This window comes from Lagenorhynchus albirostris, chromosome 11, assembly GCF_949774975.1.
Source record: "Lagenorhynchus albirostris chromosome 11, mLagAlb1.1, whole genome shotgun sequence".
Taxonomy (NCBI): Eukaryota; Metazoa; Chordata; class Mammalia; order Artiodactyla; family Delphinidae; genus Lagenorhynchus; species Lagenorhynchus albirostris.
In genome coordinates, this window is record NC_083105.1 from 6,974,679 (window position 1) to 6,986,040 (window position 11,362).

The 11,362-nt window shown below is 54.8% G+C and overlaps 1 long non-coding RNA gene across 4 annotated transcripts; it reads left to right on the forward strand.

Annotated features, from left to right (window-relative positions):
* The first annotated feature begins 480 nt into the window (after positions 1-480).
* On the forward strand, positions 481-11,089 carry LOC132528694 (uncharacterized). Of its 4 annotated transcripts, none has more exons than XR_009543271.1 (10): positions 481-1,006; positions 1,481-1,600; positions 1,698-3,250; positions 3,853-3,991; positions 4,190-4,384; positions 5,193-5,438; positions 5,959-6,122; positions 9,203-9,364; positions 10,120-10,283; positions 11,016-11,089. It is a non-coding gene; the product is annotated as an uncharacterized LOC132528694 (long non-coding RNA). The 4 variants fall into 4 exon arrangements; XR_009543272.1 differs by lacking the exon at positions 11,016-11,089 and having other exon boundaries at positions 1,698-2,086; positions 3,037-3,250; positions 10,120-10,503; XR_009543270.1 differs by lacking the exon at positions 11,016-11,089 and having other exon boundaries at positions 10,120-10,503.
* The last annotated feature ends 273 nt before the right edge of the window (positions 11,090-11,362 follow it).

Below are 11,362 nucleotides of genomic sequence, written 5' to 3' on the forward strand. Positions count from 1 at the left end.
CACAGGTGCAAGGTCCAGAGCGTGCCTTGGGTCCTTGGGCTTCGAGGAGGACAAAGCCATTGGAGGAGAGAAAGTGAAGGACTGAGAGGCCTAAGGACTGTCGACACGGATTCTGGAATCACTGAGAAGACAGGAGCAGTTGGTGGATGGGGCAGGAGGCCATGCGCTAGGATCTTCAAGGACCGGGGGCAGCGTGGCCTGGAGGTCTGGGTACCTGCCGCAAGGAGAGGTAACAGGTGACACGTAAGGAGAGCTGAGGATGGGAGGTGCAGAGGGAGGCTTTGTAAGGAAGAGGGAGGAGAATAGTCCAGAAACAGCCGCGAGAGCAAGGATGGCACAGACCCACCTGCAGGCCCAGTAGCACCAGAACTAAACAGAGCTGCTCCCACCTCCCCACCCCGGAGGGCTGCAGCGGAACATACGGATTATACCACAAAGCTCGGTTTAGTCCCAGGGCCCGTCGCTGGCCACCCTCCTCCCCACCCTGGCCTGGTCGTTCCAAGACAAGGGAAGCAGACCTGGAGGAGGCTGAAGTGACAGCAGTGCTCCTCAGTTGGTTGACCTTTGTCATCCCTGAGCTGCGACAGGGACCCAGATCTTCCCAGACTGTGCTCCTCTCTCCACCCCACCTCTGAGCAGGTCTGACTCAGAGGCCATTAGAAACCTGATGGGAACCTGGAACCCCACTCTCAGGTGTTACCCAAGGGAAATGGAAACTCATGTTCACACGAAAACCCAGACGTGAATGCTTAGAGCAATTTTATTCATAGTCACTGAAATCGGGGAAGAGCTCGCATCCTTCACCTGGAGGGGTCAGCCACTGTGGTCATCCACACAGGAGCACACTCGGCGGGAACCCCTCCTCAATACGGGGGAAGCCGCACGACAGCATGGACGGACCTCAGAAGCGTATGTCCAGTGAAAGAATCCAGACGCGATAGGCCACGTGCTTGCGATTCCACTTCTATGAACCTCTTTTTGGAAGAGACAAAAGGAGAACAGGCCAGTGGTTCCTGAAGGCTGCGGCGGGGGTCTGACCACAAAGGGGCTGCAGGAGGGAATTGGGGAGGTGATGGACTGTTTTTTGTTCTTTTTTTTAAATTATCTATTTATTTTGGCTGCGCTGGGTCTTAGCCGTGGCACGCGGTATCTTCGTTGCGGTGTGCGGGATCCTTTTTTTTAGTCGGGCAGGCGGGCTCCTTAGTTGCGGCATGCATGCGGGATCTAGCTCCCTAACCAGGGATCGAAGCCCGGCCCCCTGCATTGGGAATGCGGAGTCTCAGCCACTGGGCCACCAGGGAAGTTCCTGGAATGTTCTTTATATTGACTATGGTAGTGGTTACACGACTCTATGCACTTGTCAAAACCCAGAGAATTATATACCCAAGAGAGTGAATTTTATTGTATGTAAATTTAAAAATAAATCTTTCTAAAAGTTAAAAAAAAAAACAAAACCTTCATTGTTTCCAAATAAAGGAAGAAGAAAGTTGTGATACATCCACATTTAGGGATTTTAAAATGAACTCAGTCTCATCATTTTGGAGCTTTTTATCAGAGAGGGGGAGGAACCAGTATTCAACAAGCACCTTACTAAGATTTGGTGAGTAGCCAGGCACGTGCTAGGACCTAGTGTGTATTTTCTTGTTTAATTCTAATAAATTTGGGGGGGGGGCGGGATTATTATCCCCACTTTACAGATGAATAAACTGAGGCTCAGAGAAGTGAATTACGTTCAAGTCAAAAGGAAGATGGAGCAGGGATTTGAACCCAGGTCTGTAGACTCCAAAGGGTATCATGGGATAACAGGTAAATGTGCTTTTCTATTTTCCAGACTTTTCATAAGGTTATGTGGCTTTACAATACAAGGTTACCGACTTCTCTCTTACTACTCCTTGTTGTAAAAGGGTTGCTCCCAAGTGGATTCAGAGGTGTTTAAAATCCCTTGCCTGCCTCTTCTTCAGGAGAGTCATCATCCTCCCTAATGACCCCTGCTTGGTTTCTTTATTTGGTGGATTCGTTTCCTGAGGCTGCTGTGACAAAGTACCACGAACTGAGTGGCTTCAGACAACAGACACTTGTTCTGGAGGTAAGTGCTCCAAAGTCGAGATGTCGGCAGGGTCATGCTCCTGCTGAAGGTTCTGGGGGAGAATCCTTCCTTTCCTCTCCCAGCTTCTGGTGGCCCCCAGCATCCCTTGGCTTGTAACTACATCACCCCAGTCTCTGTCTCCATCTTCATGTGGACTTGCTTCCTGTGTCTCTGTGTGTCCCCTCCTCTTCTTACAAGGACACCAGCCACTGGATTTAGGGCCGACCCTAAATCCAAGATGACTTCATCTCAAGATGAAAGGAACTAATGATATCTGCAAAGACCCTATTTCCAAATAAAGTCACATTCACAGGGGGTTAGTCTTTGAACATATCTTTTGGGGAACACAGTTCAACCGACTACATTCAGTAAGACTGTCTCAGAGAGGGCGGAGAGAAGCTGGGGCCCTGGTGCTCGCTGGTGGCCCTGTAGCCTTCGCTGCCCCATGCTGTCATGCCCAGACCTCGGGCTGGGGCTGCGCCTCACTCTCCCCTCTCCTCTGTCCGGCAGGCGGGGGGAGGGCAAGCTAGTGTTGCCGCTTAGCAGCAGAAAATCACAAAGTCACCATTCCTAATAAACCCCATTGCTTCTCCCTCCTTCCTTCTCCCAGCAGTTTCCCCAGTGGTGAAACAAGGCGACCGGGAGAAATGGGGGGGAGGGGAGTCTGGATTAGAAAAGAGCCTGACGAGAACATATCCTTTTATGATGGGGGCGGTTCTGCCAGTTTTTGCTGGGCCTCCCCTGTTCCCCCTGCCGCCCCACCCCACCCTAGGAACAGCCTTGACTGTCCTGTGGGGACTCCTGCCCTCTCCAGGTCAGTCAATCGGGCAGGGCTGTCCCCACCACAGCTGGCTTCTTTCAGTTCCCGGCCCTCTGCCTCTTCCCCCAGGGCCAGTCCCCCCAACCCCACCCCGGGCAGAGCAGATCAACAGATCTTTGCTTTTCTGCAGCCTTGCCTGGCCCTCCCTCCCGATTTAGCTGACCGGCCAGGGGCAGGCTGGAGCAGCCCACACCGGCCTGCCCACCGGCCCGAAGCAGGATGCATTCAGGTGAAAAGGGCGAGGATGGCCCTACCGCAGTAAAAACCAACAAACCCAGTTCCCTGGCTGTGTGTGGCTCTGTGCTTTATTTGTTTGCAGGTCAGAAGAGTGAGGAAGGTTGCAGGTGAGCCTGAGGGTGTAGACCCCTTTGGGGGAGAGGGACTGAGGGGTGGGAGGGCGGGTATGATGAGCTTTGTCTTTATAGATCTTTGATTATTACACTTTCTGAGCTCTGATTTCACTCTGTCCCCCAGCATCCTCACTGGGTCCTTGTTTCTGCCCTGCTCTGTTCTTCCTCCTTCCTCACCCTTGGGATTTCAGAGCTTCCATCCTGAGCCCTGGTCCAAGGTCCACTGCCACCACCCACAACCTTGCCTACCAGGCCCCTGGCTCCCTGCCCTGACGCCCGCAGCTCCCAATCAGGGTACCCCTGGCTTTTCTGTTGCTGGATCAACCTATGAGCATCCTTGACAGTAACTCATGAACTTGCCACAGCTTCTCCGATGCCTGGCTCCCTTCTCTGAAAAGTTGGGGAGCTGCTACCTTACAGGGGTCTGTGCACAAGGGGAAAAAAAAATGGTTGAAAAAGTGCTTTGTAAAACTGGGATTTGCTGTCAAATGAGAAAGCTTATTACTAAAGATGTGAGATGCAGATGCAGAACACTTAACCAGCACTGAAACAATCTTTTTTTTTTTTTTTTTTTTTTTTTTTTTACTGTCACGAAGGCTGAGCAGAGGGGCCGTGGAATCCAGGATGTCAGGACGGAGATGCCACCTTGTTGTATGCTACCCCAACGCCCCTCCCGCCCCACCCCTCCCCTCCCAGCTGACCTGGGGGTGGGGCGGGACAGAGGATCCCCACCCGGTGACGACACGTTCACCGCCTCTCTGACCCTCTGCTAAGCGCATTCAGCTGACCCTCTGTTCCTCACGGTGGCCCTGGCAAAGAGGAGAGAGCCAGGGGCTGTGGGGGCCATGGCGGGGGCCGTGAGGGGATGAAGGGGCCGTCAGAGAGCAGGGCATCTCCAGTATCACCTTTGGGGCTTCATCAATATCTTGCCAGGGTGCAACACGTACAGTTCTGCAAGATTCAGAATAGCCTCAAATCACCACATTTTCGGAAAACGGATGAAAAGCTGATCAAACAGACGTTTGGTGCCAGGATGAAGGGGAGCTGGGTCCTGCACGATCGAGTTGGAGGCAAAGTGCGGGCTGGAGTTCTCTACAGCTGGAGGAGGAGCCGTCAGTCATCCGTCAGGTCTGAAAGGGAAAGGAAACGAGGCGGAGCCTGGCTGCCGAGGTGGCCGGGTGGGCTGGTCAGAGCGCCCCCGTGTGGAGGGCAGGCCGAGGCCAGGGCGGGAGGCTGGCGCCCCGCCTGCTGGGAAACCACAGCCTAGTTGGAACTGGTTCAGAATCCTGATCAGAGACATCACCCCCTTCTCCATGCCTGGGGAGACAGAGGAGCTCCCAGAACTGGGCTCCTGGGCCCCCCTGCAGAGCCCCAGACGGCAGCATCCCCGGACAGAAGTGAACAGCCCCGTGTACGTCCACGGGCTCTCACTCACAGGCACTCCCATTCCTTGTGGCTGTTCTTTTCATCAGCCTCATGGAGGAGGAAGGGGAGGCTCAGAGGACCCTCATGACTTGCCCAAGTTCCCGCAGGTAGGAAGAGGCCGGGCTGGGCCTTGAACCCAGAACTCCTGCCTCCAAGTCCAGACTCAGTTTCCTATAAGGCAGAGAGGCCACCCCTACCTGCAAGGGTTATTTCCAAGGCTGCGCCTTTTGAGAGAGACGGAAAACTAGCAGGAGTTTGGCTGCCGCATCCTCTTTGGGGCACTTTTTCTGGAACAGCCAAGGAGTGGCTTGGTTCCACCTGCCTGGATGTACCTGCTCAGTCAGTGCCATTCAGTCAAAATACAGGCTTTATTTCGGCCACTGAATTGCAATATGTAACTGCATTGCGTCCACATGACCATAGGTTTCTGTAAGGTTTGCAGATGTGAGACATTTCAACCTCAGTTAGTTAAACCTCTTTCCCCTCGATTCCCTTCTCTTCTCTCTTCCAGGCGGCTGGCGCTGGACTGGCCCTGGGTTATGTGGCTCCCAGTTACCTCCACGTGGAGGCCAGTTCTTGGGCCATTGAGGGTCCAGATGGCTTCCAGGAATTCTCCCACCGATGAATGAAGAAGAGGACATCCGATGAACACGATGGAATAAGGTTTAAATCTCCTGGTGATTTGACATGAAATATTGACATCAATGAACATAACTCACAATAGGTCCCTGCAGAGAGGACAGCACAGCCACACTGGGTATGGAGGGTCGTCCATCCAAGGAGCAGGGGAGTCCCCGCGTGAGGAACCTGGACATGCCCTGAATTCTTCCTGCTCATCTATGAAGGAAACTTGGTCGAAGTTTATATTCTCTCGATAGAATATGACGTTCCAGAATCCTTGTCCAACAAAGAGGTGATCAGTGTACAAAATCACAGGGAATGCATTGTAGAGGTGGGCGGACAGTCCATACACAATAGTCTATGTTCCTGGGTTGCTTAATGTTATGGTTCTGTCAGCCTTTTAGAACTTGTAACTTGTGGGTTCTGTTCTCACAAGAAGGGGAAGTTAATATTCACAGTCATACCTAAAGTTGGCTTTGCACTTGTAGGGATTTTTTCCAGTGAAAATCCCCTGGAAATTGTAAGCCTCAGGCCCCAGTTTCCTCTGTGCTGAGAGCAGGCGGTTTACAGAGAAGAGAGGGGCTTGTTCCTACCACTGCCTCGCTCTGGGTCCTGGCTGGCCGGGTTCCCCAGCTCGGTTCTTTATCTGTCAACAGGGGGATCGCGTCCCTCCTGGGGGGCTGTGACATCACGTGTGTGAAGTGCCTGCAGGCCTCCTGCGTCCGTAACAGATGCCAGTTCTTAGCCCCTTCCCTCCGTCTTTCCTGGCGCATGTCTCACAAAGATGGTTTCAGTTCCTCCCATGGGCCCCGCTAAGTGGGTGAGTATCATCTTTGCCTTTGCTCTGAACTTCCGCATAGAGAGCGGATCCCAAGAGCCCGAGAAAGCCTTTTTCTAAATCAAAATGACCTGTGAACAATCTCAGCCAATGATGTGAGGGGTTGGGATCAGCCTGTCGGGATAAAGAGGGGGTCTTCTGCGGCAGTGCCTCTCCCTTCGGGCCGCCCTAATGGGCCCCTTCAGGGAAGGGCAGGCTTTGCCACGGGAGAGGCAGACGTTAGTCAACATCATGAGTTACTTCAAAAGAGGACCCACGTGGGGGGTGGCCTCTGGGGCATAGAGGGGGCACAGCAGAGGGTCGACCAGCAGCTCAGGGGAAACAGGGGACCCAGAAGGAGGTAGGGGATTCTCAGGAGGCATCTGTCCAGAATGTGGGCGGGGCCATGGTCCCATTGACCTCAGCCCTGGTCAGACCCCAGCTGGGCACTAGGGAGATGCAGGCTGGAGGAGCCCTCTATGGGGAAGGGTCTGGAAGTTGGGTGGGGGGAATGATCAGGACCAGGGATGTCCTGGCCTGAAGAGGGGGAGGCAGGGGACCACACCCCCCTGTCCTCACCTGTGAGAAGGAAAGAGACCTGCTCGGGAAATGGAAGAAGAAAGACCTGGAGGTGAAAACTCCGAGGGAAAGGGCTTCCCTGGTGGCGCAGTGGTTAAGAATCCGCCTACCAGTGCAGGGGACATGGGTTCAAGCCCTGGTCTGGGAAGATCCCACATGCTGTGGAGCAGCTAAGCCCATGCGCCACAACTACTGAGCCTGTGCTCTAGAGCCCATGAGCCACAGCTACTGAGCCTGCGTGCCGCAACTGCTGAAGCCCGCGCGCCTAGAGCCTGTGCTCTGCAGCAAGAGAAGGCACTGCAATGAGAAGCCCACGCACCGCAACGAAGAGTAGCCCCCGCTCGCCGCAACTAGAGAAAGCCTGCACGCAGCAATGAAGACCCGACGCAGCCAAAATTAAATAAATTAAAAAAAAAAAAAAAAAAGGAGGACTTGTATCCTTCTTAAAAAAAAAAACAACTCCGAGGGAAAGACATTTCATCCAGGGCAGGGGCGGCTCTGTGAGCCTGAGAGCCTCCTGTCAAGGGAACACGAGCAAAGGGAGGGGTGGGGAGGGGAGGGAGCAAAGCCACAGGGACTCCAGGGAGAGGTGGCAGGAGCCCCAGGCCACCTGCAGACCCCAGGAAGCCCACTGAACCCATCCCCCCTCATCTCCTCCTCCCCCAGTGTGTTCCGCAAACAGCCAAGGCCTCCTGCCGTCACCCCTGCTTCCACCCTTCCCACCTGACCCCAAGCACAGCTGTCCCCTCAGCTGCCCGGACCCCAGCACCATTTGCTAGTCTCCTCCCCTCCCCCTCTGGGGGGGGAGGGGGAAGGATGGTGTCAGAGGGGACCCTTGCCTGGGTCCAGGCCCTGGGCCAGGTGACAATGGGCCTCCTGCCTACTCTGAGGTCAGCTGCATCTGGCAAGGAGCCCAGCCCCGGCCCCATGGGCAGCTCAGGGATGGCCATGGCCTGCGCATGGCTCATCTTCCAGAAGGTGGTGACACAAAGATCAGCAGATAGATTCAGGGAGGGAAGAAAGGAAAAGAAGTGGCCAGCAGGGCGCAGGGATGCGGTGACTCAGGCCCGGGCTCCCAGCCAGGCTGGGCCGCTGCTTAGGAATACTTTCACCCAAGTCCAATGGAAGAAGCCTGAAAATACTTTCCTTTGGGCTCTGTGGGGGTGGGGGAATTTCCTGGGGAGGAGGTTTCTGGGTGAGTGAAATCTTTGGGCTCTCAGGCTGCTGCCCATCTGCTGTGACCTGGTGGAAATTTCACAGTCTAGACTCAGCTGACTTTTCCCCTTTCTTTTTCTACCTGGACGAAGGGCAGACTGTGGTCCTTCTCGATCAGCACGCCCCATGAAGATTTCTGGTCCTAAAAAGCCCACCGCCTCTCCTCAGTGTTGCAGGCGGTTTTGTAAAGAACGGGGTTTTCACTCCAGTGAACGCAGGAAATCTCTTTACTTCCAAATGAGCTGTGTCTTCTGGAGAAAGTCTTTCCACTCAGAAACCGTGTCATAAATGATGCCGGGCTTCCAGGAACAGCCAGGAATCTGCTTAACTCAGAGTGTGGCTGAAAATCTGTACTGTGAAGTGAAAACAGTAGGAATCTATACTAGTTGCAATACCAGTAATTTTTTAATAGAAAAATAAATGGTTTCATTCATCTGATTGTTGACACTGGAGAGAGAAGGTAGCTTCGTCAGAGGATGGGGGAGGAGGGAGTCCGTCCCAGTCTGGCTCCCCTGGACCCCTGTCCTGTCTCAGCTTCTTCGCCTGGACCTGACGTCCCAGCCCCTCCTGCCAGCCCTCTCTCCTCTACTCCTGGAGCATCTTACCAAGACTCTGTGAATGTTGTGGCCTTGGTTTCCATGGCAGGCTCAGCCTGATCTGGGCTTGTGTCCCCTTCACACTGGGTTCCCACTGGGTTGTGACTTAGATGTGTGGGTGTCAAGCTCTGTCCTAGATGGAAAGGGCCCAGGACAGGGCCTGGCTCAGAGCAACGCCCTGGAGATGTTTGCTGAATGAATGAATGAGCGAACCAAAGTTCCTTGTGGGCCATTGGAGGGATTTCTGGACTCCTGTAGGAACTAGAGGTGCTGGCTTGGGTTCTTTGCTGTCTGTGGACCTAAGGCCTTCTGACCTTGACCCAGGTCTCCCCAGGCAGAGGGTATGAGGGAGCGGGCCTAGACACAGTTCGATGGGGAGAGAAGTGAGAGGAAAGGTACCTCTGGGCAGGGAGGAGAGGGGAGAGCAGAGCTTTCCTGAGGGGTCAGCTGGTGGGAGAGTCACCGGATGCTGCCCAGCCCCCTGCACCCTGCTCTGGAACCTACCAGGGGTCCAGCTCGAGGACTCCAGGCTGCCTGGAAGGCCTCCCGTCCCGTTCCCACTCCCCAACCTTCCCGCGTGTCTCCCTGCTGCCCCCAGGCCCGCCCCCCAGGCAGAGTTCCTCATCCATAACCGCACACCCTTGGGGGCTACACCTGCCTCATCTCCTGATGCTGGACGCTTGTTCTCTGCAGAACCTGCTCCCCTCTGAGCCGCCAGCCCACCTCTTGTAAAGAGACCTACTCGAGAGAGGCTCAAAGGCTGAGGCAAAACAGCTACTTTCAATCAACATCTCGTTCTTTGCCAAGCACTCTCACCTGTGTTACCACAACTGTTCCTCATCCAATCTGTGCAAGGTGGGTATTTCACCCCCATACTGTAGGTGAGGAAACTGCCCCCACTGGCTTAGGAGGTAAGGCTGGGATGCAAATGGAGGGGGCTTGTTCCAGTTCCACCACACCGGCCTTCCAAGGGGGAGGGAGAAGGGAGGGAGGACAAGTGGAGGAGAAGGGGGGAGAAGGAAGGAAGGAGGGACAACCCAGCCTCTTTGAAGGGTTCCTGCTGGCCAGTGGCCCCTTCAGAGCAGGCCCCCTGGAGAGCTGCCCATCACCCTACCCACAGCCCCTTGGAAATCTGCCTTGGGAAGCACTTCGGGCAGTTTCTCAAGTGTGACAACCAGCATCTGTTAAAACACAGGTCCTCTGGCCTCCGGAAGGCTTGTGGAGCTGGATCGCTGGTGTGGGACCAGGAATCTTTGTAAGGAGTGGCTGCCGCACAGCCCGCTCTGCCCGCAGGGAGCTGAGGCCCTCTGTCCCAAAGAACCATAAAGCTGTGTGAGGTGCCAGTGCATGAATTAGCCTCGGGGGAGGCTAGTTGCTTCCTTAATTGGCTGAACTCTATGGGGAGCCCTGCTGGGGGCCATGGACTGGTTTTCCTGGCGCCCAATAACTGGCTCCTATGAAGCTTTCCAAGAGGAATTTCTAAGGTGTTCCCAGCCAAAGCAGCTGTTAGGACAGAGTGGGGCGGGCTCTGAAGGAGGCTCCTGTGGGTGCCCAAGGAGGCAGGCGGGCTGGGGCCCTGCAGCCGCATGCCCTGCCCTCTGTTCCCACAGGCCCCCAGCGCATGCCTGGTCCCGCCTGCCCTGTCCACCCCCTGCCCCCTGCGACTTTATCACGTGGCTTCTCAAGTCCTGCTCTGACCTTGCTGAGTAGTGGCCTCTGGGCAGCCCAAGACCCCAGAGAGGGAAGAAGTGACCTGGAGAGGAAGACATCACAGGTGAGAGCCACATGTGCCACCAGGTGGCACCATCAGCACAGGACAACCCAGGGGCTGGCCTCGTGGCTGGAGGGGGTGGCGGCTTGAGTACGGGACCTTCAAGCTCTGGTCCCCGCCGCCCAAGGACCTCCAGTGATTAGCCTCCTGGTCGGTGCTTGTCTCTGCTGGGGACACAACGGTACCAAGAGCCTAATCCTAACAAGGCCTTGGCACGTGGTGAACATGGAATAAAGGTTGAAAACTGATGCCACCTTTGTTTTTCAGATCTTCAGGATTATTTTCAGTGTGGCAGGGGCTGGGGAGGGGGCACTAGCTCCTTGCTGCCTCCCCCCAACAGAGTTAGCAAGGAGAGTCTTATCTAACTCTGAGTATGTGTCCAATAGGAAAACCCTGCACTGTGGTCCCCTCTGGGACCCCCAAGCAGGCCACTTTATTTTTCTCCATCACTAAATGAGGGTTGTAATACGAGCCCCCCCCGGAGAATCAAATGAATTGCAGGAGAGCGTAGTGATTAGAAGTGCAGCCGAGGAGCTCAAGTCCTTGTTCCACTGCTTACTAGCTGTGTGGACTTAGGTTAGGTGGCTTACAGTCTCTGAACTTCAGTTTCCTCATCTGTAAAATGGGGGCAATAATAACACCTACCCACATGAGGTTTCTGTGAGGACTGAAGTATTCAATACACGTAAAGCCTTTAGAATGATGTCTGGCATGAAACAAATATTTCATAAACAGGCCAAAATCGGAGCAGCTTGAACGGAGAAGGGACTTTGGAGATGGGCCAGGTCAGCATTCCAGGCCAGGAAGGCATCTTCCAGCAGCGTGCGGGTGGATGGTTTGCACGGCTACAGCAACAGAGAGCTCGTTCCCTCCTGAGAAAGTTCACAATTAGATGGGTCTCGTTCGACTGAGTTATAGCCAGTTCTCAGGCCCCCTGGGCTTGGTGGTCAGGTCCACTCTCAGACTGAGGTCAGCGGTGGGGGGGTCCGTCAGCACCACCCACCTGCAGGCTGCTACATGGTGCAGAAAGGGGGCCTCCAAGGCGAACCTGAGTATTGCTAGGAGAGGAGGGAGGCTGCCCT